Source organism: Mirounga leonina, unplaced genomic scaffold (genome assembly GCF_011800145.1).
Source record: "Mirounga leonina isolate KUSES-001 unplaced genomic scaffold, KU_Mleo_1.0 Mir_170, whole genome shotgun sequence".
NCBI classification, from domain to species: domain Eukaryota; kingdom Metazoa; phylum Chordata; class Mammalia; order Carnivora; family Phocidae; genus Mirounga; species Mirounga leonina.
This window is the reverse complement of record NW_023270433.1, coordinates 12,932,549-12,958,014: the sequence shown is the minus strand read 5'-3', so window position 1 is coordinate 12,958,014 and position 25,466 is coordinate 12,932,549. Positions and strand designations below refer to the sequence as shown.

At 50.2% G+C, this 25,466-nt stretch overlaps 1 protein-coding gene across 4 annotated transcripts in view; it reads right to left on the bottom strand.

Annotated features, from left to right (window-relative positions):
* GGTA1 (glycoprotein alpha-galactosyltransferase 1 (inactive)) overlaps nt 1-19,673 on the bottom strand; it is a 54,980-nt gene extending 35,307 nt beyond the window's left edge. For all 4 annotated transcript variants that reach the window (XM_035015907.1, XM_035015909.1, XM_035015910.1 and 1 more), the window contains exon 1: nt 19,502-19,673. The gene's annotated coding sequence lies outside the window, so the exon portion shown is untranslated. The remainder of the gene's footprint in view (nt 1-19,501) is intronic.
* Nucleotides 19,674-25,466: the final 5,793 nt, after the last annotated feature.

Below are 25,466 nucleotides of genomic sequence, written 5' to 3'. Positions count from 1 at the left end.
CTTTATGGGTTCGGCCCCAAGCCTCGAGGGGCTTTCTATTGCTGCAGTATAACCTACTCCATCCTGACTGATACGCCGCCCATCTCACAGAGTAGGAGATTCTTGAGGTATAAGTCTACCCTCTTCCCTCTCAAAACCTCACCCTCCTCATCACTAAGAGCCCTGCATGAACACACGCAAGTAAGACAGAGGCAAGAACGTTCCTCTAATGTTCTGGAGAAATTTTCTGCTCAAGTCCCAGAGATGGCTGACCATTCACCTACATTTGAAAAGAATGGGAAGGAAGTTGAGTGGATTGTTGTCTACAGACTCCCTTTCCTATGAAGGAAGAAGCTAGATCACTTGATACGAGCAAGTGAGACTACAGCCTGAGAGCCCCCCTCGCACCAGGTTAGCAGCAGATGCCAGGGACACTGGGAGGGGGAGACACTGACCAGGGACAAGGACACAGGGTGCCAAGCAGCACTGGAAGCCTCCTGGGGTTGGAAGTGAGCCGGCCACATGGTCCCATTCACCAATCGTCACAGGAGTCGAGGAGGTGGAGCTCACAGCATCCTATACAGTAGATTCTACTGTTACCCCACTTTACAGAGAAGGAAATCGAGGCCCAGAGAGATGGTATCACTTGCCCAGCTCCAAGAGCTCAGGGTCAGAGCCAAAACTATCCGAGCCTGGCCGGCCCAAAAGCTTAGCCACTACCTGGTACTCTTTCGGCCAGAAGCCATGTCACTCCCTTGGCCCTTTATCAGGCTTTTCTTCTGCACCTTCACTTCTCCTTTTAATTACTATTTCATATGTACATAGTCTCCCAATCCAGATCCTGAGCTCCTGAAGAGCAGGAATAAGTACTTTATAGAATAACTAATAACAGTACCCGCAGCAGCAAATGCTATTCTTTATTGAACACACAACATGCCAGGTTTGTGTTCTAAGCACTTTACACTCGTTATTCAGTTCTCACTCAACTCTGCAACAGGTACTGGAACCATCCCCGTTCTGCAGATGCGGAAGCCTCCCAGTTTGGCCAAGCTGAAATTCAACCCCTGTTATTAATATTTTCATAACTATAGTCCAATTTGAGTCCTTTCCTCTATGATCTCATTATTGTATTTTTTAGATTTTGAAACACTCTCAGAAGGGGTCTATGGGCTTCCCCAGATGCCATAGGAGTCCATGGAGGAGGCAGGTGCCCGGATTCCAAAAGCAGGATTCTGGCCCCATCTACCCCGCAGAACCCAGAGCTCCTGGCTAGTACAGGGTAAGCAGAGTAAGGGACCCTATACCATCTTCATGCAAGGGTGGGGAGTGAATCACAGCTACTTTAGCCCATCTGCACATCATAAATACATAAATATCATAAATACTTTGATTTCAGCAGTATGAGCCCATGTATAACAATTCCTCTTAAAAAAAAGTCACTTGTTTCCCGGGGGGGGGGCGGGGAATTAGCGTCCAGTGTGTTCGTTAGAAAAGCATCAGTTGTGGATCACAAACTGAAACACCAGGAGGGTCTGTAGCAGCTGCCTCTGGATATAATGCTGGCTGACCCCCAGCCCCAGCTGGCCATCCCCCACTAGACTTTTTTCTTAGCATCTGTGTACTGGCTCAGTCTAAATAGCACTAACATGAAATCCCATCCTACCTATGCTAAAGTTTTATAAAGTAAATTTCAGGCATCCAAACCTGCACGCTGAATCACCCACCAGGCACAGCTCTCTAGATTTCCGAAAATCTGGGCTATTATCGGACTCGGGGATAAGGCAGTTGGGGCCAGTGCTCCCTGTCCAGACTAGACAGCTGTCCTCCCTGGCAGGTGGCCAGTGCCGAGTGCCGAGCCTCAGGACAGCTGGTGCCAGTCTTGGCTCTGCTCTGATGGGCTCTATGACCTTCCAGAAGTAGCTGGCTATCTGATTTTTTTTTTTATCCTCCAGATATGGGGTGTGTACCAGCTTCGATGCCAGTCAATCAAGAATCACAAAGCACCCAGTGTGCGCCTGGGGCTGTAGGGGATGCAGAAATTATACAGGCTCCCTAGGGAGCTTACATTCTAGTCGGGGAGCCAGGCCTGGAAGCAGTTAACTATTACGTACAGTGGAAAGAAGTCAGTGCAAGTGGGGATGTTCTGTTCTGGGGCCACAGAGGAAGGAGGAAGGGCGAAGCGTCCCGCACAGGGTTGTGCGCCAGGCTTCAGAGAGGAAGGGGATCCCTTTGAACTGGGCCTCGAAGGGTGAGCACGTGGGGAAGAGCGTCCACAGGTTGAAGGACAAGCATGTGCAAATGCAGGGGGCTAGAATGGGAGCACCCCACCGAGCCCAGTGTGGACTGGGGAGCAAGGGGTCCAGCCCTGGTCTCTCCCCACACCTACTGCTTTGGAATCCAGAAGAATCCCTGGAAACTGTATAAGCTCCCCAGATGATTGCAACATGCAGGGAGTTAAGTGCTATGTGTTGAGGAAAAAAAATGAATGAGTGAATACAAAAATGAACTTGACCTCGGGCAAGTCCCTTCCTCGCTCAAGATGTCTTCTTTAAAATAAAGGCACTGGATCACCCTGGTCGTTTTCAAACTGTGTTCTAGAGAACCCCAGAATCTCCCGAAGACCCTCAGGAACCACAGAGAGGAGATGGGGAGGCTGAGAGAGCAGGACTCTGAACCCCCGTCCACCCTTCCTTTGATCATCTCCCCTTTTATCTGTCTGCTATCATATGCTGTGCTTCCATGTGCTATTTTGTTTGTAGTAAAGTTTCCTTGGCTACAAAGAACTTTTAAAACCACTGAATTGGATGATCATCCAAGAATCCCCAAGGAGAAATTTTTAAATTCCTTAAAGGCAGCAGCCTACTTCTGTGGAGTATTCCTCAAACACAAATATGGACATAGCATGAGGCTGCTCACCAGGGTTATTCATTTTACCATCGTAATTTAAAATCGTTTGCTGCAGAGCAGAAAGCAATGCGTGGAGGGGGAAACATGTGGATAGCAATGCAGTGGAATATTACACAACCTTTAAAAAAAATTGTTTCTGAAGAATAGTTAATAAGATGGGAAATTAAATGAGAAAGCCAGATACCAAACTGCACATAGACTACAATCTCAACTCTGGATCTAATGTATCAAAATGACTGGACAGGGGCGCCTGGGTGGCTCAGCTGGTTAAGCGACTGCCTTTGGCTCAGGTCATGATCCTGGAGTCCCGGGATCGAGTCCTGCATCGGGCTCCCTGCTCGGGAGGGAGTCTGCTTCTCCCTCTGACCCTCCTCCCTCTCATGCTCTCTGTCTCTCATTCTCCCTGTCTCAAATAAATAAATAAAATCTTTAAAAAAAAAAAAAAATGACTGGACAAGTATGGTGGGCCCTCAAAAAATTAAACATCGAATTCTCATATGATCCAGCAATCCTACTTCTGGGTATATACCCAAAATAATTGTAAACAGGGACTTGAAGAGGTATTTGGGTTTGGGGGGGTTATTTTTAAAGATTTTACTTATTTATTTGAGAAAGAGTGAACACAAGCTGGGGGAGGGCCAGAGGGAAGAGAAGCAGACCCCCCTGCCGAGCAGGGAGCAGACGTGGGAAACGATCCCAGGACTCTGATCATGACCTGAGCCGAAGGCAGAGGGTTAACAGACTGAGCCACCCAGGCGCCCTCCTGAAGAGGTATTTGTGTACCAGTGTCTAAGCAGCATTATTCACAATAGCCAGAAAGGTAGAAAGAGCTCAGATGTCCATTGATGAATGGATGGATAGACAGAGTGCTGTATACATACATTGGAATATTATTTAGCCTTGGAAAGGACAGACACCTGCTTCAACAGGGATAAACCTTGAAAACATTATGCCCAGTGAGCTAAGCCAGACACCAAAGGACAAATACTGGAGGATGCTACTTAGATGAGGTGCCTGGAGTGGTCAAATTCATGGAGACAGAAAGTAGAGTGATGGTTGCCAGGGGCTGGGGCACGGGAGGGAATGGGCAGTTATTGCTTAACGGGTACAGAGTCTCCATCTGGGAGGATGGAAACGTCCCAGAGATGGACAGTAGTGATGGTGGCACAATGATGTAAGTGTATTTAATGGTTCTGAATGGTTCACCCAAAAAGTGTTATAATGGTTAAATTTTACGTTATGTGTATTTCACCAAGATTAAAAAAAAAAAAAAAAGTACCAGCCAGAACTAGAATCACAGGTAATGGTGGTGAATCGTGTGATGAGACTGGCAGAACCATCCCTCTATTCTTTCCACTTCGCGGCATTTGCAAATGTTCTACAATGAGAATAAATTACTTTCAAAACTGGACAAAAAGCTATTTAATTAAATAAATCTGGTGGTTCTCTGACACTTTCCAAAAATGCATTGTTGCCTTTTATGTAAATGGAAGCAATACTTTATGTACTTAATAAAAGGAGCCAAGTTCAAGGATGCCAACTCTCAAGTATACAGCAAGCCACTCAATCAAAATAAATGACAGGCGAAGTGCTTCCCCTTTTTAAGACTATTTGTTCTCACCTATATTTAAATAAATTTCAAATAAAAACAGAACCAAAATATAATCCTCTAATGAGCTTCCCAAGAAGCTGTCTGGCTTGGGAAAGCTCAAATGCAAACTGAAGAGAGAAAGAACGCTACAGAAAAGTGGGGGACAGCCCGTGTTTTCTTCAGGACATTAACGCACCAGTCGGGAAAGTGACTTTGCCGGTGTATTTCTATTCCTTCTGCTTCTGGAAAACGTCCTTGGGCAGAAAGAATTACAAATCCACAAGCATCCTGCCGTTTGTGTTCATTGCAAATCCATTTCCTCCAACACCCCCCACTCCAAATAACTGTTGACCAAATATTTAAAGGATATTGGTTGGAAGGGCAGCCGATGTGTCTCCCTGCCAAGGTGCCCTCTATCCTAAGCCAACTGCGTCCACCTTTCCTGACTCCTGGGTCCTCTGCGTAGGATGAGGTGGCCAGGGCCACCCAGAGTGGCTCCTCACTGGCCATGTGACCTCAGGCAGTGTCCTTACCCGACCAATGGGAAGAAAGGCCCCACCTCGCAGGGCTGTTGTGGGGGCTAAATGTAAAGTGTAAAGTGTCCCTGAGATATTGGGCGCATAGTAGGTGCTCACAAGCTTCTTCCTTTATATCTTAAAGTTCACCGTTCAAGATTCATGTGTGTCTTGGTGGTGGATTGGAGCATGGTAGTACCAAAGGTAGTTAATGCTGAGTGGTGGGTTTCAGGATTACGGTACAGCAGTGGGGTGAAGACAGGATCCTTCAGACCCAGAGTTCAGGGGCAGCCCTGGAAGGCAGGGGAGGGGACCCCAGCAGCCCATGGCCCCCAGCTCTAGCTCCTACACTGGCCGGCACAAAGCTCTTTCATAGGAGTCCATGTGAAATCCTCAGAGCCGGAAGGTGGGCTCCATTTCACAGATGAAGAAACAGAGGCTCAAAGAGTCTGTCTGTCTCATTCAAGGTCACACAGTTAGGCAACTGCCAGATATAGGGTTTTCTAAAACCCTCTTGGCATGAAGGGGTGGGGGTGGGGGTTCTGATAATTCTAGTTCCGCCACTAACTCCTTTGTTCAGTTAGTTGTTTACCTCTTGCCTCTTTCTTTAAAAAAAGTTTTCAAGAAAAGGCAGGGAGGGGACAGGAAGACTCTTTGAGGCACTAAATTAGGTAAGTTGCCAGTCTCTGGGCTCTGGCATCCTCATCTGTAAAATGAGGCACTTCCTGCCTCAAGACCTTTGCACATGCTCTTCCCTCTGCCTGGGACACCTTTCCCCGCCCCCTCACACCCATGTACCCTCCTCCTTTCCTTTAGGCTTCAGTGACAATGTCACTCCCCAGGGAAGTCTCCCTGTTATATTCTTATTCTCCCTTGTAGCCCCCTATGCCTCTCCTTTGGGGACACTGACCACTATATTTGGACACATAGGCATACACGCCTCACCACGAGATGGAAGACTGCTCGTTAATTAGCTGGCAGAGAGGCGGCATTCAATGGTCTTTGTTGTACATTGATTAAAAAAATATATATATGAGTTCTTCTCAGGGGTCTGCTCTTCAGAAAGTACCCTCCCGTCCGCAACCAAGACCACACCAACCTCAGGTTCTCATCTACACAACAAGGGGAGGTGGACAGGGCACGTATCAGATTTCTGCCAGCTCACACATGCTATGATTTTATCCCCTCAATAAACCAACCAACCAACCCAACCCAACCCAACAACCATTGTGAGTCCGGCACACTGGACAAGTTCGGAGAACAGGTTCTTACATTCTTGGGCCTCAGTTTCCCTATCTCCAGAACGAAGCATTCAGGTGCAACCTTGTGGGCTCTTCCCACCGTCAACAATGGTAATTCCAGTAAGAAGGCTCCCTCCTCCCCCTGCCTTTCCTTGGGAGCTATTCCTCAGGCCGGGCACACACACAGGAAATGGGACATCCAGTTTGTCGCTCTCAAGCATGGCTGGACTCATGGGGAAACAAAGAGTTTCTGAACTTCCTATTAAAGCCAAGACTCCATGCCCAAGACCTTTCTCCCAACAGTGTGGGCAGAGGACCCTGTTGGTGTCCGGCTGGGCCTCCCTTGCCACCCCCACCCTGATACATTAGCAGGGGCTGCAGAGCCCAGAATGAGCAGATTAACAGTCTCGGGGACGTTCCTGCGACTGTTCCTCGGATGCCTCACTGAATCCCGGGACAGAGCAGAAGGCGGAGGGCAGGACCCCTGAGCTCAGGGAAGCCCCCACTCCTCTCTGGGCCTGCGTTTCCCCATATGTTGAGTAAGGGGACTGGATTTGGGGCTGTGCCGGCTCCCTGCTCACTGTTTTCAATTCCAGAAGGCAGTGCGGTGTCCCATGATGGAGGGAGCCATCTCCTCGCCCCTGTCTGAGGCCCCAAATCTCTCCTTTACCATGTGGCCCCGCGAAATGTCTTAACCTTTCCGTGCCTCCGTTTCCTTATTTGCAAAACTGGGGATTCTGGCTGATGAAAAGCCAGGCTTCCTGTGGCGCTCCTGGGCAGCATGTGAAGTGAGTAAATGCCCGTGAGCGTGAGCGGTTGTTTTATTATCCCTCTGGTTTCTGGATCGCTTCCCTTTCTCACCTTGCCCAGACAGCCCTACCGGCCCTGCCAGCCCCATGCCTCCCCGTCCCTCAGAGAAAGCGAATCAGAATCTCAGGCGCAGCCAAGCGCGGCAGGAAAAGGGAAGTGTAGGGCAAACAGCAGAAAATCCTAGGATGCTTCCCCAAAGCAGACGGATTCGGGGGGCCGGCAGATGCCCCAGAGAAGGCCTGTGGGCGCCCCCAGATTCAGCAGCTGGGGGAGGGTCCCTGGTCCCCTCGGCTTGCCCTGGAGAGGCCGACTGTTTGGAAAGATCGATGAGATGCAGCAGAAGATGCCAGGTGGGAGGTTAGCTCTGTTCCTGTCTCTGTCCTGCACATCACAGGTAAAGAAGATGCTGGACTCAGCCATCACAGCCCCCGAGGGGCAGAGAACAGGGGACTCTGTCTGATAGACGTGCTGGTCTTTCCCCCGCAGGGACTCGGGAGGTGTGGGCAGCGCTGCCTCCCTCCGGTCCTCACAGGGCGGGTTCTGGAACCCTGCCCGGCCTCAGTTTCCTCACCGGCACAGTCAGGATACTCAAATCCCTGCCTCTGCCGGCTGCTGTGGGAACGCAAGGAGCCTTGGCCGACGTCCCCCTGGGCAGAGGCTCTCAGAGCGAGGCCCGCGGAAGGATGCTGTTTTCTCCCGCAGGAGGAGGCAGAGAAATTGAGAGGATATTCATTTTACTGTGTTTTAACAAAATATCACCCGTGGAGGATTAGAAACAGAGGAACAAAGAAGGACTGACTCTTCTTCTTCCACACTGTCCTAAGCCCTAAAGCGTGGTGCAAGAGACAGAGGGTCATATTCTGCCTCCTGCAGCCACCCTGATGGGGCTCCAGTGGGCTCTGTGCTCAAGGTGGAGTTTAGGCTCCTGTCCTGCTGGAACGGCTCACCCAGGCACAGCCACCATCCTGAGCCGAGAGCATTTTGCCCAGTGGCAAATGCCATAGGCCTCGAATTCTCGGCGGCCACTGAACAGGCAGGGCCTGGCTCTCTCAGCCCAGTCCAGACCGGCCACGCTGCTCAAGGAAAGTCATTGGCACTCAGGGTTAAAAAAGCTGTCCACAGGGGCGCCTGGGTGGCTCAGTTGGTTAAGCGACTGCCTTCGGCTCAGGTCATGATCCTGGAGTCCCGGGATCGAGTCCCGCATCGGGCTCCCTGCTCAGCGGGGAGTCTGCTTCTCCCTCTGACCCTCCTCCCTCTCATGCTCTCTGTCTCTCATTCTCTCTGTCTCAAATAAATAAATAAAATCTTTAAAAAAAAAAAAAAAAAAGCTGTCCACAGAGGAAAAGAATAAACCCGGCAGTCCTCAAGCCCCACGCGCTAGCTCCCACCCTTGGTGATGCTCACTGGAGATTCTCTGTTTGGCTGCGCTGTGTGGAAGGGGTGTCTTTCTCAGCAAGTGAGACTTTTTAATAGCTGCGGGGAACCTCAGGGGTTTCTGCTCAAATCCTTTTCTTTTGCAGACAAAGGAAGAGGCTCAAGGAAAGATGCCCTTTATAGCAGAGGCAGGATTCAAACCCTCGAAGGCTCCTTGACTCACGTCCATTCATTCGATGGGTCCACTGTTACTGAGGGCCTACGACACGGATGCGCTGTTCTAAGCACTGGGGATGTGACAGTGAACCAAACAGTTAAGTACTCTGTTCTCACAGAGCTCACATTCCAGTTGGTAAGCAAATCAAATTAATAATTATAATTAACAAATAATTAAGGACGTAATTCAGGTGGTGGAAAGGGTCATAAAGCAAATAAAAGATGGGAACGCGGAGTGCCTGGGTGGCTCAGACGGGTAAGCATCCGACTCTTGATTTCAGCTCAGGTCCTGATCTCAGGGTCCTCGGATCGAGCCCCAAATGGGGCTCCGTGCTCAGCAGGGAGTCTGCTTGAGATTCTCTCTCTTTCCTTCTCCCTCTGCCCCTCCCCCACAGCTCACGCTCGTTCTCTCTCTCAAATAAATAAATAAATCTTTTAAAAACAAGATGTTGGGGCGCCTGGGTGGCTCAGTCGTTAAGCGTCTGCCTTCGGCTCAGGTCATGATCCCAGGGTCCTGGGATCGAGCCCCACTTCGGGCTCCCTGCTCAGTGGGAAGCCTGCTTCTCCCTCTCCCACTCCCCCTGCTTGTGTTCCCTCTCTCGCTGTGTCTCTCTCTGTCAAATAAATAAATAAAATCTTTTTTAAAAAATTAAAAACAAAAAGATGTTAACATGTTTGAGACTGACAGTGGGGGCGGGGCGGGCTGTTTGGGATCCTGTTTGCACTGGCCTTTCTCCAGGGTCTCCAGGGACCTTCCAAGCCAGCAACATGCTGAAGCTGGCTCATGTTGGCTTGCAAGGGCCAACTGTTAAATTTTCAAGAATTTGGCAAGTGAGCTGTTAAACACAGCCATCATTAAAAATTAAATTGTATAACCTTACAATTAAATGAACTGTATTATGAACAAAGGTAATCAGCAAAACTCAACACTTCCTAATTGTTCTATTACATGGTATACCCTTGAGGTTATTTTGAACCAACTGTATGGGGAGAGAGAGGCAAGTGCTAACTAACAGTATGCTCCCAATTCCTCAACTGGTGGCTTGAAACTGGTCACGGTGGAAATATTCATACTGTGGAAATGGGCAAATACCACGTATCGGGGCTTTTTCAGTTCTGGAGGAGCTAGTCATGAAACATTTACCAGGGGCGCCTGGGTGGCTCAGATGGTTAAGCGTCTGCCTTCGGCTCAGGTCATGATCCCAGCGTCCTGGGATCGAGTCCCGCATCAGGCTCCCTGCTCCTTGGGAGCCTGCTTCTCCCTCTGCCTCTCTCTCTCTCTCTCTGTCTCTCATGAATAAATAAATTTAAAAAAAAATCTTAAAAAAAAAAAAGAAAACCATTTACCAGCATGCCTCCGTGTCTAGATCTAACCCGGGCGTTCTGTGTTTGTGGGAGTCTGTGTCCTTCCCACCAGAGGGTGTGGTGGGGCAGCCCTAACTCTCCTGGGGATGCCCTCACCCCCACCCCGAGCCTCTAGTCACGTGGCCTGAACTTTCTCTTCCTTTTTAAGGCTTCCCCAGTGAGGAAGCCAGACTAGGATCTCTAAACGGATCTGTCTGTTCCTGCAAAACAACTGGTCTCTTCAACAGCACTTATCAAGGGTCTGTCAGATGGTGGTTCCTTCATTAGTCTGTTCATTTAGTTTTGGTCAATTAAGTCCTACGGTAAGTATCTTGAGGAGGCAAAAATTTAAAGGAACCCCTGCAGAGGATCTGTTTGTAGAAATGTTTGTGGTCCCCTTCTGACCTCTAGATTTTCATATGTTAGGTTTCTTTCCTTTGAGAACTGTTCTGGTAACAGCTGAGTGAAGTTACTATTACTTCTATTGATAATAATGACAGGTTGAGGTTTCCCATTTAATAGCACCACGCCTCTGGGCACATTTGTCTCTGAACTCCGCTCCAGTCCACTTTACACCTGAGAATGTTGAGGCCCAGAGGTTCAATAAGGTGATCAAGGCCAGGCTGCCCCTCTGAGAGTTCCCCAGAAGCCTTCTCCCTCCCGCAGCTCCAGCCCTGTGACTCTCCTTAGGCCTGGAGGATCTTGAGGCACTAAGGGTGCCCCAACTCTGGTGGCTTTGGTGGGCTCTCTGGTTTCTCAGCCTCATGTCAGGAATCCCCTCCGGCCACCAGAGCGGAAGGGGCCAGACGCGCTCCTGTCCACCCATGTGCCCCTGGATTGCAGGAGTGTCCCCTAGACCTGGCCAGTTAGTGGTTTTACATCCTAAAGAAGTGCATGAAGGTTCGGATGCCCATGAAATGTTATAGCAGTTCCAGGGGCAGCAAGGGCTAGAATCAGCTCCTGGGCAAGACCCTAACTGTGCTGTCTATGGCCCGACCTTTACTGCTTCTGGCCAGCTTGGTTTTCTAGCATCCCCAGAGATACTGCGAGCAGTAAAAGAAATCCTTCCAGTGCCTGCCTTTTCTGCCTCTGCGAGCTAGAACCTCCACCTGTGGCTTTACAACCATGATCTCTGACCAGTACACGTTCTCGGGTGCCACTCAATGTATTAACCCCAAGCATTTACTGAGCACTTGCACGCGCCCAGGAGTGAATGCCTAAGCACTCAATTAAATCTGCCCCAGGAATATTAATTTGCCCTTCCTCTGCACAGCTCTGGCTAACATAGGAAAACAGAATTTGCTATACAAAATACCACTCTATAGACAACCACAAATGTAGTCAACCGAGCACACCAAGACCCTGCCCCCGATTTTGAGAAGTGGCTTTGACTTCCCCACAGAAGCCGAGCAAGTTCCTCTAGGGGGGACAGCTGGAGGGCCACTTGAGGACTCCTGCGTGGTTCCCTGAGGGAGGAGACAGGAGGGCAGCTACCAACCCCAACGTCATCCCTCTGGGCGGCTGGCCCATCGTCCCAGGCTTGCTGCCCTCTCCGGGCTCCCCTGGCCACCAAGGCCGTCTGGGTTCTGGAACAGCCAGCGGGATACCAGGATGATTGGTTCTTACAGCCTCTTCTCTCCGCCTGAAAACACTTCCCTCTTCACCCTCTAACTCCCACGGGGCTCAGTTTACAGGTCACTTCCTCAAGGAAATCCTCCCTGACCACCTCCCCTGACAGGTTCAGGCCCCTGGGACACCCTGCCCCGCTCTTCTCCTTCACGGCTCTTGCTGTGCAGTCTGTTTTTTAACGACTGTCTCCCCAGCCAAATCCCAGCCTCCCCGTGGGCAGGGATTGTGTCTCTGTTCACTGCTACGTCCCAGGTAGCTAGCACAGCACATAGTAGCTGCCCAACAGATTCTGGATCCGTCGATACATGAGTGACTGAATTTATGGTGGCTCAGTGGCTGTTGAACGAACAGCTAATTTCAAAGCACGAGTCTCTGCAACGGGTGCATCTCCTAGAACCACAGTCCCTGGTGTCCAAACTGGCGAGTAGGGGCCAAAAACTTTCATTGAGAACTCATCACAAGACCTGGCCTCTCTCCCTGCCGGCCTCTTCCAGAGGTTACCTTTCACTCTCTCTGGATGGTGTCTATCTGAGCGGCACCAAGTAGCAGCCATGTCCTGGGCTGGACATGGATCTATGCCCAGGACCCCTGAACCTTCAGAGGCGTCTTCCTTCCCCCTGCCTGTACCCCGCCAGGGTCTCCAAGCCACACTATGTTTGGAGTCGGGACTGGGCTTTCATGCCTCCCTTCTGCCATTAGTTCTTGAGAGACTTTGGCCAAAACATTAAAACCCCCACCCTTCAATTTCCCCCCGCTCCTATAAAATGGGGGCCTAATTCCTAATCTGCTGCCCTCACAGGGCTTTTGTGATGCTCAAGCAAGACAGAAATATGATTTCACTCTTCGAACTGTCGACTGGCGCAGAGAACTCTAATAATAATAATAATTCTATCATTATTTTTCTGTTTTCCCCGGGGTTTTGCTGTCAACCCATAGCCAGCTGATCTCTTCCAGGCTCATTTCACCCAGCCTCTCAGCACCATTCAACCCTCCTGACAACATCCTCCCTCCCAGGAAGCTCGTTCTGCCCGGCACTTCCCAGACCGTGCTCTCCCTGGGCTCTCCCTCGCCCTTTCAGATCACTCGCTCTCCAAGTTGGGACCTGGCCCCCAAGTTGGGACCTGGCCCAGGTGGTGGGCGGTAAAGTGCGCCGTGCCCTCTGGCTCCTGCAGCTCACCAAGGAAGAAAGAAATGACAGGTGACAGAATGTAAGTGCACGTTCCCCGGGGTGGCTGGGGGGAGCCCCTGCCTCCGGAAGGCAGGATGAAGAGCCTGGCTTCACAGAGATGATGATGATTAAGCTGGGTCATGAAGCATGAGCAGGAGTCTGCAGGTGGATTTGGGGAGGAAGTGAAGAGGGCATTCCAAGCAGAGGGGACAGCATGAGAAAAAGCCCAGAGCCATAAAGCCAAGAGAGGGTTTCAGGAATTGCAGTCGTTCCCTGAGGCTGGAGCACAAATTCTAAGGGGGGGTGGGGGTGGGGAAGAGGAGAATAAAGAGTGGCTCAGACAGCAGCTCCTGCAGGATCTTGGAAAGAAACGCGGGCCTTACCCTGAGGGCAGAGTGGAGCCTGGGAAAGATCAAAACCCCAATCGGTGTGGTGTCTGGCAAGGCGTGGACTGCAGTGCCAGGATGTTCTAGGGGACATGAGCCTGGAGCAGACAGCAGGGAGCCACAGAGATGCGGCCTGGGCTGGAGAGGGCTGCACCTCAACTAAGCAGGACCCAAGGCACAACAGGACGACAAAGACATAGGGGTCATACACTCGGTTCTGGGGGAGACTCCCAGGCAGAGGGACCGTGTGTGTGACATTGGCTTGAAAGCGTGCTGCCATGCCCGAGGAGAGGGCAACCGTACCAAAGAGTGGACCGCGCGATGGGGATTCGTTCAGAGAGAGAAAAAAAACCAGTGAAGACTTGTATCAGGGGGTTATTAACAAATACATGTGGCCAACTGGATTACTGTTCCCAAGCATCATTCCTTGCCAAAAAGCAGAGTTAGAGACATACCCCCGAGATACTTCAGGTTCAATTCCCGACTACCGCAATAAAGCAAATACCGCAACCAAGCGCATCGAATGGATTTTTTGGTTTTTTCATGCCTATAAAAGTTATGTTTCCGCCACACTGTAGTTTATTAAGTGCACTATGGCTAAAAAAACAGCCTTACGTGTCTTAATGAGAAAATTCTTTATTGCTAAAAAAAAAAAAAAAGTGCTAGCCAGAATCTGAGCTTTCAGCAGGTTGGAATTTTTTTGCTGGTGGAGGAGGGTCTTGCCTTGATGTTGACAGCTACTGATCAGGGTAACTGGTTGCTGCAGGCTGGGGTGGCTCTGGCAATTTCTTAAACCAAGCCAACAGTGAAGTTTGCTGCATCACCTGACTCTTCCTTTCATGAATGATTTCTCTATAGCATGAGATGCAGTTTGATAGCATTTTACCCACAGGAGAACTTCTTTTAAAATTGGACCCAGGCCTCTCAAATCCGGCCGCTGATTTATCAACCAAGTTGATGTAATATTCTAAATCTTTGCTGTCAGGGCGCCTGGGTGGCTCAGTTGGTTAAGCGACTGCCTTCGGCTCAGGTCATGATCCCGGAGTCCCGGGATCGAGTCCCGCATCGGGCTCCCTGCTCAGCAGGGAGCCTGCTTCTCCCTCTGACCCTTCCCCCATCTCATGTGCTCTCTGTCTCTCTCATTCTCTCTGTCTCAAATAAATAAATAAAATTAAAAAAAAAAAAAAAAACAATGTCTAAATCTTTGCTGTCATTTCAACAATCTGCAAAGCATCTTCACCAGGAGTAGATTCCAGCTCAAGAAACCACGTTCTTTGCTCATCCATAAGTCCTTCCTCATCCATTAAAGTTCTCTCGTGAGATTGCAGCAATTCAAATATAGTAATAATGAAAGAGTTTGTTGAAATAATGAAAATATTGCAAGAATTACCAAAATGTGCCACAGAGACAAACTGAGCAACTACTGTTGCAAAAAAATGGTACAGATGGGACCCCTGGGTGATTCAGTCGGTTAAGCGTCCGACTCTTGATAACTGCTCAGGTCATGATCTCAGAGTCCTGAGATCGAGCCCCACCTTGGGCTCCAGGCTGGGCATGGAGCCTGATTGGGATTCTCTCTCTCCCTCTCCCTCTGTCCCTCCCACCCCTGCTCACGTGCTCTCACTCTCGCAAAAAAAAAAAAAAAAAAAAAAAAAGGCACAGAGAGACTTTTTGGACCCAGGGTTGCCACAAACCTTCAATTTGTAAAAAACACAGTATCTGCAAAGCACAATAAAATGAAATGTGCCTGCTGGGGTGCCTGGGTGGCTCAGTCTGTTAAACATCTGACTCTTGATTTCAACTCAGGTCACGATCTCAGAGTCCTGGGATTGAGCCCCACATCGGGCTCTGTGCTCAGCAGGGAGTCTGCTTAGATTCTCCCTTTCCCTCTCCCTCTGCCTCTCCTCCCATCACACACTCTTTCTCTCTCTCTAAAATAAATAAATAAATCTTTTAAAAAAGGGTCGGTTAAGCATCTGACTTCAACTAGGGTCATGATCTCAGGGTCCTGGGATGGAGCCCTGTGTCGGGCTCCTTGCTCGGGGCGGGGTGGGGGGGTGGGGGGAGGAGTCTGCTTGTCCCTCTGTCCCTCCCCCTACTCGTGCCTGTCCTATTGACTTTGGGCCTGGGCATATCACTGGCTTTGACCAACAGCACATGGATAGAAGTGACAGTGTGCCTGCTCAGAGTGCACGCTTTATGAGGCATCACATCATGCCTTTCATCCTCCAGCTCTAACCATGAAAAGAACACCCACCAGATAGAGGCAGCTCCTTCAGCCTGCGTCCTGCAGTGAGAAGACACGTGGAGCAGATATGGCTGGCTGGCACGTGGAGCACAGCCACAAGACCATGTAGCCACCTGCTCTGCAGCCACCATGTAAGACGAACCATAAACTGTTGTGGTCATAAGCTACGATTGAGGGCTTGTTTGTTATGCAGGATAGCTGCAGCAAAAGCTAACTGATACACACTAGCTATCTGAGATGAGAAGGGAGCAGACGGTGAAGAACCTTGCATGTCACGAAGGTTGTGCACGTGGAGGGTCAACAAAGAAGCTTTCTCACCTTCATTCACTCACATCCAGTCTCAGGGGAGGAGACATCCATCCTTCTTTCAAACCAACCTCCCGGTTGCACCTTGCTCTATCGGCCATCCTTCCCTCTCCTGGACTGAGTCCTTCCCCTGAGCCTCCACCTCCCTTGTCCTTTGCATCTTAAAATCCTTTCCTTCACCCTGTCTTCGTACAACTGTAGCTCAATCTCCCTCCGGCCTTTTCAAACAAATTTCTTTCAAGAACCGCCTGCACGCACCACCTCTGCTTCTTTCTCTCTCATGTCTCAGCAATCTAGCTTGCCTGCCCTCCATTCCATCAAAGCTACTCCCAGCAGCTTTCAGTCATCTCCTAACCGCCCAGTGCATTTTCCTGTCCTTATCTTCCCAGACTGCTCCGCACCATTTAGCATGGAACCAAATACATTATCCCTGCCCTTGACCCAGACGTTCCTCTTTATATATTCTCTCAGTGCTGCCATCATCCATCCAGTGACCCATGCCAGAAAGCCAATATGAGATCATGAGTTGTGTTCCAGTTTTGTCAAGTCTGGAGTGTCATTGAGACATCCGAGATGCCCAACGGGCAGTTAAACATGTGAATCGGGGACCCAAAACGGAGATGTGAACTGGAGATAAAGATGACTGTCCTGGAGGCAGCATTTAAAGCCATAAACATGGACAAACTTGCCTGGTTTATAAAATACAAGTACCAGGTCTTAAATCTCATGTGATACACAGAGAGCTCGCCTGAGCCCAGAAATTCCTACTCCTAAGGTCACAATTCCAACTACTGGCCTCCAAACTACCATCCTGTTCCATATTCTGTCCCCAGTTCATGCTGTCTCCTCCAACAACCCTTAAAATTCCACTGTAAAAATAGAAGGTACAAGATACCATCACCCAGCCACTAAAATAGCTAAAATCAAAACGACCGACAACATCAGACATTGTCAAGGGTGCAAAATAATCACAAGCCTCATACATTGCCGTGGGAAGGTAAAATGGTATATACCATGTGACCCAGTGCTTTCACTCCCACATGAAAACAAACGTCCACAAAAGAATTCTACAAGAAATAAGCTCAAAGTGGAAATAACCCCAAATGTTCATCAACAAGAGAATAAGTAAGCAGACCGTGGTATATCCATCCAATGGAACGAATACTACTCAGCAATAAAAAGGGACAAATACTCATATACGCAGCAATACATGTGAACTTGAAAACCACTATGTCACGTGAAATAAACCTGAGATATACAGTACGAGTCCATTCATGTGAAGCCCAAGAGCAGGCAAAATTAATCAATGGTAATAAAATCAGAAAAATGATTGCTTGCAAGGACAGAAGAAAAATTAGTTGGATGTGGGAACTTTCTGGATGATGCAAATATTTACATCTCATTTTGGGTGGCAGTTACATAGCTGTAAACAACTGTCAAAACATGTTTGAACTGAACACTTAAGATCTGTGAATGCTATTGTATGTAGATTATGCTTTAATTAAAAATTAGAAAAATAAAATAATTTTAAGTATCTATAAAAAAACCCACTAAAGTAAAAAAGAAAGTACAGTGCAGAAAGCACACCCATTTCAAATATGATTACATTTATAGTATGAATGCCCAGTCTCCCACTTAATGCTGCCCCCCTTTCAGCCATTCTCCCCTCACCCTTGCTCCCATCTTAATGACATCTGTCCATTAGCCATTTTTTACCCATCATGAGAGATAACGTAACGTAAAGAGCACAAGCCTTAAGAGTCAGAAAGAGCTGCATTCCAATCCCAGCTGCGAGTTAAAAGCTGAGTGCCCGGGGGGGGGGGGGGGGGGGGGGGGGGGGGGGGGGGGGCGGTGAGCTGCTTGGCCTCGCTGAACTGAACTCCCCACCCCGACCGGCTGGGCTGAGATGGGGGCAGTGTGCTGACTAGCTCCTGCTGAACGTATTTCTTTTTGATCTCAGCCTGTGAAACCAACTCCCATGTGAAGGTTCCACAAAGATCCCCCCCAGAAATCTCAGACATTATGATTCTTGGCTTCCTCTCCCGGAACGGAGGAGATGGTGGACCTGAGGCCTTGGAGTTAGGGTCTCAGGCGTGCTGGTGCTGAAACCTAGAGGAATGGCTGCTCAGAGCCACCAGGGCCAGGGAAAGGGGCTCCCAGCCCAGGACTCATGAGACAGGTTTCCTGGCAAGGTTTAGGCCACCAGAGGATCTTACACTAATCACTTTGCATACCTCTTGACTCAGTTTCTCAACTGAAAACGACCAAATCAGACTGGATCTGAGGAATGTGATATTAAAAACAGCCCCTGGGGTTTCCCAATATATAGGAGAGATAAAGCCTTCTAGAAGGAAACTTGTTCTGTCTGAAAGAAGGAAGGGAGGGGTCAGAGCCCTGCCCTGGAGGCTCTCCTCCCCCACTATGGTGGCTCCACAGCCAGGATCACTGGACTCCCAGAGTCACAGTCTCAAGTCTCTTGGACCAGGTACACCCTAGGCATTTTTTCAGCTCTGCTTCCTTCAGAGTATCTGCCACTTGTAACAATAACTGAGATCTGCACCTGCCCCCCATCTGGTAGAGGAGGTAAGGTAAACCCAGCAGTAACTTGGAACAAGATAGAAAGTGTTTGATTAGTGTAGCCGAAGAGACACAGAAGTGCAACAGAATAACCCATGTCCCCAGCCGGCGACTCTCACACGGGCCCCTCCACCTTGGCATTTTCTTACTCAGAGCGGCGTCCCCATTTTATAGTTGCAGAAACTGAGGCTTCCCCTGCGCAAGTGTCTCCCAGCTAAGCAGCAGCGAGGCCGGGGCTCTGCTGCCTCCTGAGACATACCTATAATCAGGTAAATGGAGGAAATAACGAGGCCTGTCCTGGAGCCGGCGTGCAAACGATAAGCAAAGCCACAAAAGCAGCCGCCCGGGTCTCTCTTCCGGGGGGGGGGGGGGGGGGGGGGCTTAACAGCCTCCTCGCCTTCCTCCTTCTTCCCGCCTAGCAGCGGGAAGATTGGGAAATCTCAATTCGTCTTGCTCTCTTTCTCTCCTCGAGAGCTGACAATTTTTTCCACTTTACTGTTTTTTGGATGCCTTTCAAGAGTTTGTGCAATCATTCTGTTTGGCTGTTTTTCTGCCATTTTCAAAGGCGGGGTGGTGTCCCTTTCGAGCAGGAACGGGTGGTTTGTAAAGTCAAAGGGACCCTGTCTCCTCCCTTCACCCGAGCGCAGCAGGCCCTTTTGCTGCCGAAGTTACAAATGTTCGAAACTTTCCCCACGCCGGGCGTTTGGCTCGGTCCTCGCTCTCCGACCTCCCCCCCTCTGTGCTCCTGCTTTCAGGGGCTCGCGCGCCCCTCTCTTTACCTTCCCAGGGGCATCCTCTTCCCGTCCGCTCCTGGGCGAGAGCCACCTTCTGTCTCGCTCCACAGGAGGGGACAGACCCCCTCACTCCTTTCGAGATTCCTCGGGGACGGGGGTCCTACCCCGTGCCCCCTCCCCGGGCCTCCTCCCTCCCGCCCGCATCCCGCGGACCGCGTGGGGAGAACGCCGCCCGCAGCCCCTCGGGCGAGTCTGGAGGCTAGGCAGAGGCAGCGACAGGGACGGGATGGGGACAGGGACTGGGGCAGAGAGACAGCGACAAGAACAAAAGCGAGGACACAGGCAGGGCAGAAACAGGGCAGGGCCGGAGCGGTGGCCCGCTCCTCGTCCCCGCCGCCCCCACGCCACGCCGCAGCCCCCGGGCCGGGCCCAGCTCCGGGCCTCCCCGGGCTCGGGCGGCGCCCCGCGGGACCCACCTGATCCGCAGAGCCCGGGCGCACGGGGCCCGGGGGATGCTGGACGGCGCCTCGGTCCCCGGCCGGGCGGCGCCCTCGGCCGCCCGCACAGTCGCCGCACCGCGTCCGCCCGAGCCCCGCGCGGCGGGCCGGGGCGCGGGTGTGCAGCCTGCGCTCGGGCCGCCGGGCGCTGCTCCCGGGCGGCGGGCGGCGGGCGGCGGGCAGGGGCGCGCGGGAGCCGGCGAGCGCTCTCAGCGGCGGCGCTCCCCGCTCGGCGCCGCCCGCGGCTGTGTGTGCAGAGCCGGGCCCGCCCCGGACACTGGCGCCCGGGAGGCCGGCCGCGCGAGTGCGTGAGTGCGGGTGCGTGCGAGTGTCTGCCGGCGGGGAGGCCGAGGGGGTGTCGGTTTCATTTTCACTCAGGCAGAAAAAAGCCTGCAACCAGCAAAAAAAAGAAAAGAAAATCCCTGGTGAGGGTGGCTGGGCCTCTTTGCCGTCTCGGGCCGCACGTGGTGGGGGTGGGGGCGGGGGCGGGGGGGACCGGGAGCTCCGGGGGTGGGGGGGTGGGGGGGCTGTCACCCCGTGCGGCAGGGAGGGGCCTCGGTGCCCTGGCGCGCCGCCAAGCACTGGGGCAGCCGAGAGCCTGCGAGGTCGGATCCACCATTTGTTTCCTGGGGAAGGAAGAGCGCAGATGGAGACGGCGACAGGCGGGCGGGCTGGAGCCTTCGCGGCTCCTGGCCGAGTCCCCCAAGTCCTGGCCTCCGGAAGTGGGGGCTGCTCACCGGGCACCTGGCGCGGGTCCTGCCCGCGCACCTTCACAGACTCCAGCCCAAGTTTCTCAAACGCCCGACACACCCCCTGGGGTTCTCCACTGCAGTTATTTAAAAGGGACCCCCCCCCAAAATCTATTAGAGAGTTCGTGCTTCTGCGCCCGGTATGACGGCGGTTCACTTCTGGTGAGTTGAGGTGGGCACATCCGGCTGCCCTCGCTTAGCTTGCCTTGCGCTCATGAAGACAGTAGGCATCCTACTCCCCCTGTGGGGCTCGCGACCAGGTATTTTGCGGCCGGAAAGTGAAAACTTCCTTTTGCTAGTAGGGTCATTTGCCATTGAACTTCAATTTGAGAGACTGAGAAATCAGCCCCTTAAATATTTTAATGCACTGGAACTATACTTTGACGCCAGGAGAGTGGCACAAAGCCTGAGTGTAATGTATAAGTTTAATTGTTTGAGGCTAACGGAGAAAGGAACAGAGGCCTGGTTGACTGCTTGAAGGATGCCCAGAGGCTGCCAGTGGGTCAGGTGCTCTTCTTGGAACTTGGGAGAATGAAGTTTCCTGATGGGTCTGATGTGGGAAACAAGGGGAGAAGGAATTGTAGATAAAATTAAATGTCCTTATAACCTGCAGGCCCATTGACAAGTACTTCAGACAGGCAGAAGATAACCTTCCTCCAGGAAGCTTCCAACTGTCTTAATGCTAATGACTTGCTAGAGGGAAAAACAACCGTAGCTTGCTTGACCGTAGCAAGGCCTCCCGTATCCCCTGAGTCTTCTTTGGCATATGAAAATCCTTTTGGAGTTTCCCTTATCTTTACTTCCCCCAACCCCAAAGTATATAATCAGTTGCTCCTCACAATCCCAGGGCAGCAGCTCTTTCTGCCCACGGGTTCTGTCCCCACACTTTAATAAAACCATCTTTTTGCACCAAGAATTCTTTCGGAGCTCACCAGCACCAGCCCTCCAAAAGCTACAACAGGGTCCAGTGGAGTAAAATGGTGGGAGAATTGAATCATCAGCCCCACCCAGCAGCTCAGGAATGAGGAGCTCCATGGCAATCAGCACAATGGGTCCTTTGCTAGAGCATAAATTGGGCCATTATTGTCTTTGGTGAACACTTGTACAATATCACCATAAATATACAATGAGCGATGTAATACTAAGTGCATTATTTTCCATTTTTCATTATCGCTTTGGAGAATGCATTGTTGAAGTTGCTCGGCCCATCAAACTGGATTATAAATGAGCTGGGGGTTTTTTGTTGTTTTTTTTTAAGAAAACAATGACGGTAACTCTGACAGTGGTTCAAGTGATGGCTCATCGTGATCAAAATCAAAAGATGATGACACGGGAAACAAAACATGTAAAAACATTACTCTGCTACTGTTAAACCCCAAAGTCAGACATTTGATTTCAGCAACACATCATCAGTCCCATTCATTAAATGTTGTTAATTTGGATTTTCTTGGTTTCATGGTTGTGTCTCTGTTTCCTTAGAAGATTTGTTTGGGCTTTACAGTTGGTTTCTAGAGCTGTGAGCTTGAGGAGTTCATGCTTAATTTAGATCTATCTTTATTTCAGTAACGATAAGATAACGATAACTTAAGTCAACACTGTGGGTCTGGAAGTTTTGTTTTACTTTGAGAGGATCCATGTAGTTCTCACAATTTAACTTCAGTTCTACTGACAATATCAGAGCTGGAAAACACCTTAAAGACTCTACTCGCTGGGCTTGGGGTCAGGAGTTCTAGGTTTAAGGCCTTAGATTAGTCATTCGCCCCTTCTGAGATTTATTTGCCTTATATGCAAAATGGGATAAGATGACCACATCATGGGGGAGGTAAAACCAAAACGAGGTAATTGTTGGCAACCGGGGCTTTGGAACCTGCCGCCACATCACAGGAGTGTGAGGCTGAATTGATGGAAGGGAGGGGTGGGTCAGGTAGGCACTTCGCTAGCTCTGACCACTTGTCAGGCTTTGCTCCAAGCACTCCACCCATACCTAAGCCCACTTAATCAGCACACCCTCATCACATCCCCGTTTTCCAGGGAAGAAAGCCAAGTCCTTTTAGACACCTCCCTTTCTCCTTATGTCCCCCAACTCCCAAGTATATAATCAGCCATTCCTCCTCACAAGCCCAGGGCAGCAGCTCTTTCTGCCCACGGGTCCCATCCCTGTGCTTTAATAAAATCACCCTTTTGCACCAAAGACGTCTCAAGAATTCTTTCTTGGCCGTAGGCGCTGGACCTCACCAGCATTCCAAAAACTACATCAGAAAGGATTGACAAGCCCAGGAGACGGAAGGCTGACCTGGCTCCTTAGAGGCCTATCAACCTCTCTGTCCTTTATTGAACCAAGGAGATGCTGCTAAAAATCATCATTTCCATGGAGGGACATATCCTATCTTTTTACTTGGTGTTGTATTTGGAAGTCATTTTTTTGCTTATGATATTAAATTCTGCCTCTGACACATATATCTAATTTTAAAAGGCAGAAACAGGGAGAAAGCCAAGTATTTTAATGCTCTTGGGTTCACTTTTTTGAAAAAACTGTCGGGGCTTCCAGGGCCAAAGAATTCTACCAGCTGAAATAAAATTTTACCTACGCAACCAAAACTTCTGAAGCTGCATGCTACCAGTTTTAAAAGTGTGTTCCCCCGAACCTTTAAAACAGGTCCTGGGGGCGGAGGGGGGAGCTTTCACTGTAAACCGTTTTATACTTTTGGGTTGTTGTTCCATGAGAATATCTTATCTATTTTTTAAACCAAGTAAATAAACAAAAACACAACCAAAAAAAAAAAAAAAAAAGCTAATGTACTGGGTCTTCTCAAGAGTTCGAATGCTATCTTCGGGGCTTTAGGAATCAAATTGTAGTAGAACCAGCCTGGGATCAGTCTGGGCTCAAGTTCTATTCCTGCAATTCCACAAGCTATGTGACCTTGAAGGGGAAAAAAAAATCTTTCAGCCTCTCTGAGCCTCAGTTATCTAAAATATGATACTTATCTCTATCTCCCAAGGATTTGTAAAGGTAAAAAAGATGAGATAACGTGTGTTCTTGCAAAAGGGACTCTGAATACAATAAGGGACCAAATAAATGGGTGCTCTTATCAATTATAAGAAGAGATTCTTTGAATTTTTCAGTCACTATACCCTGAAGGATTGGGGTCTCCCTACCCGACACGCTGACGTGCTGTTCCTTCTGCTCCTAGCTACCCTGTCCTCACCCTGCAGATCTCAGTCCGGGCACAACCTGGCTTCTGAGTCCCACGCCTCCTGCCATGCTTCCCCACCTCCTGGGCTCCAGGCACACTCTCTATGCTGTCCCTCAAACAGGTCGAGCACAATCCAAACCTGGGCCTTTGCACTTCCCATTCCAGAGAACAGGGAGGTTCTTGGGATGCTCCCCTCCAACTGCTTCCAAAGTCACTTCTCTCCTTAATTGTAAGCATGTACTTCCTATATATTTTTATTATTATTATTAAAAACTAGCAAAAAACCTTCTTAAACTAAGAAAGTCTACTAAACTCTGTCTCTGCTGGTACTGGTTTATGATCTGTGGGGCTGTCAAGAAAACATGTGTTGAGAGCCTGTTTTCTTCTTCTGCTTTGCAACCCTGGTGGGAGGTCCCTGCTAAGAAGCTCTGTGCCTGGGTCTGTATGTCCCCCATTAGGCGAGGTCACTTCTCCGCCTTCTATCTTACCGCCCGTGCTGCCCTAGGCTCACATGCCCAGCTCGCTGGAGGGGCCCCACATGAGAGCCGTGTGCCACCCCATCCCTGGAGGCAGAAGTCACACATGAAGGAAGCCAGAGTTACCAGTGTTCGTCCAGGGAAGACAAAAAGTCCTGAATTCTAACAAACCTGGTCCCCCATCTTGGTTTGACCATTACTAACTGGGGTACTGGGCAAGATGCTGCCTTTTTCAGACACTCAGTCTCTTTATTTGTGCAACAAGGAATCCTACCTCGCAGGAGCCGAGGAGAGGGGGTGTGTGGTGCGCTTGGCATGTATGACAGCTTTGATGATTATCAGGACACTGAGGAATGAACCTCAAGTGGCAAAATTGGAAGAGGCAATTGGGAAGGTGCAGGGGATGGATGGGCATTCTTGGGCCATCTCACATTGTAACTCTAAGGAACAACCAACTTGTGGTAGCCGGGAATCCTGCCCTGTGTGTCTCTTGGCACAGAAGGTGGGGGGACAACTTTCATTCTGAACACCGAAGGTGGGAGCTGCTCTCTCCCCACACTGTATCTGTAGGTGCTGGGGTCCTGGACAAAATGGAACTGCTGCCTGGACCACAGATCATTTCTCAAGGACAGCAATGTTTTTGTCCCTCTTAGAGTCGACTATGAATTTTTTTTTGAGATACTTATTGTGTGCTTACTCTATGCCAGACCCTGTCCCTGGGATACAAGTTCACGCACCTGTGTGCAGTGGGTGGGCAATCTGCATGTTGACAGCATTTTGACCTCTTTCTCAAGCCTGGGGTCCTGTTTCCTTTCTGGACAGGGGGGCGACCAGCACTATCTGAGCCCCTGCTGGGTGCCCAGCTTCAAGCCATAAGCTTGGCAAGTATATTCATGTATATTCTCTGGCTGACTCCACCTCCTTGGTGTGACCGAGTCAGACTCAGCCATACCCCCTTCCATCTTGGAGAGCCCTAGCTTGAATATTAGCTTCAGAGCTCTCCCTAGAAGAGCTTTTGCTGCCATCTTGCTGTATGACCTGAGCAAGTCCCTTCCCTGGGTTCCAGGTGCCCCATAGGCACAGTGACCCAGAAGAGTGTGAGGATCTCCCCAGGTCCTCCTCGTCTGGCTTCCTGCCTAGAGGGCTTCTAGGAGCCAGTGCAATGTCTTCTCTGAGTTTGCCAGGCACTATTCCTAGTTGTGTGATCTTAAGCAAGTGACGGATCACCTCTGCAGGGATCCGGTGCCTCATCTGCAAAATGAGAATCATAATTTACTACAGAGTTTAGAACAGAGCCTGGCACAATATGTGAGCTGATACCCTCATCTTTACCCCCGTGACCATCATCATCAATATTATCTGCAGCACCATCGTCAGCATCACCACCACCACCACCATATCATCATGATCACCATCATCATTGCCATCATCATCATCATCATCACCATCATCATTACCATCATCATCATCACCATCACCATCACCATCATCATCACTATCATCATTATCACTATCCCACCACCAT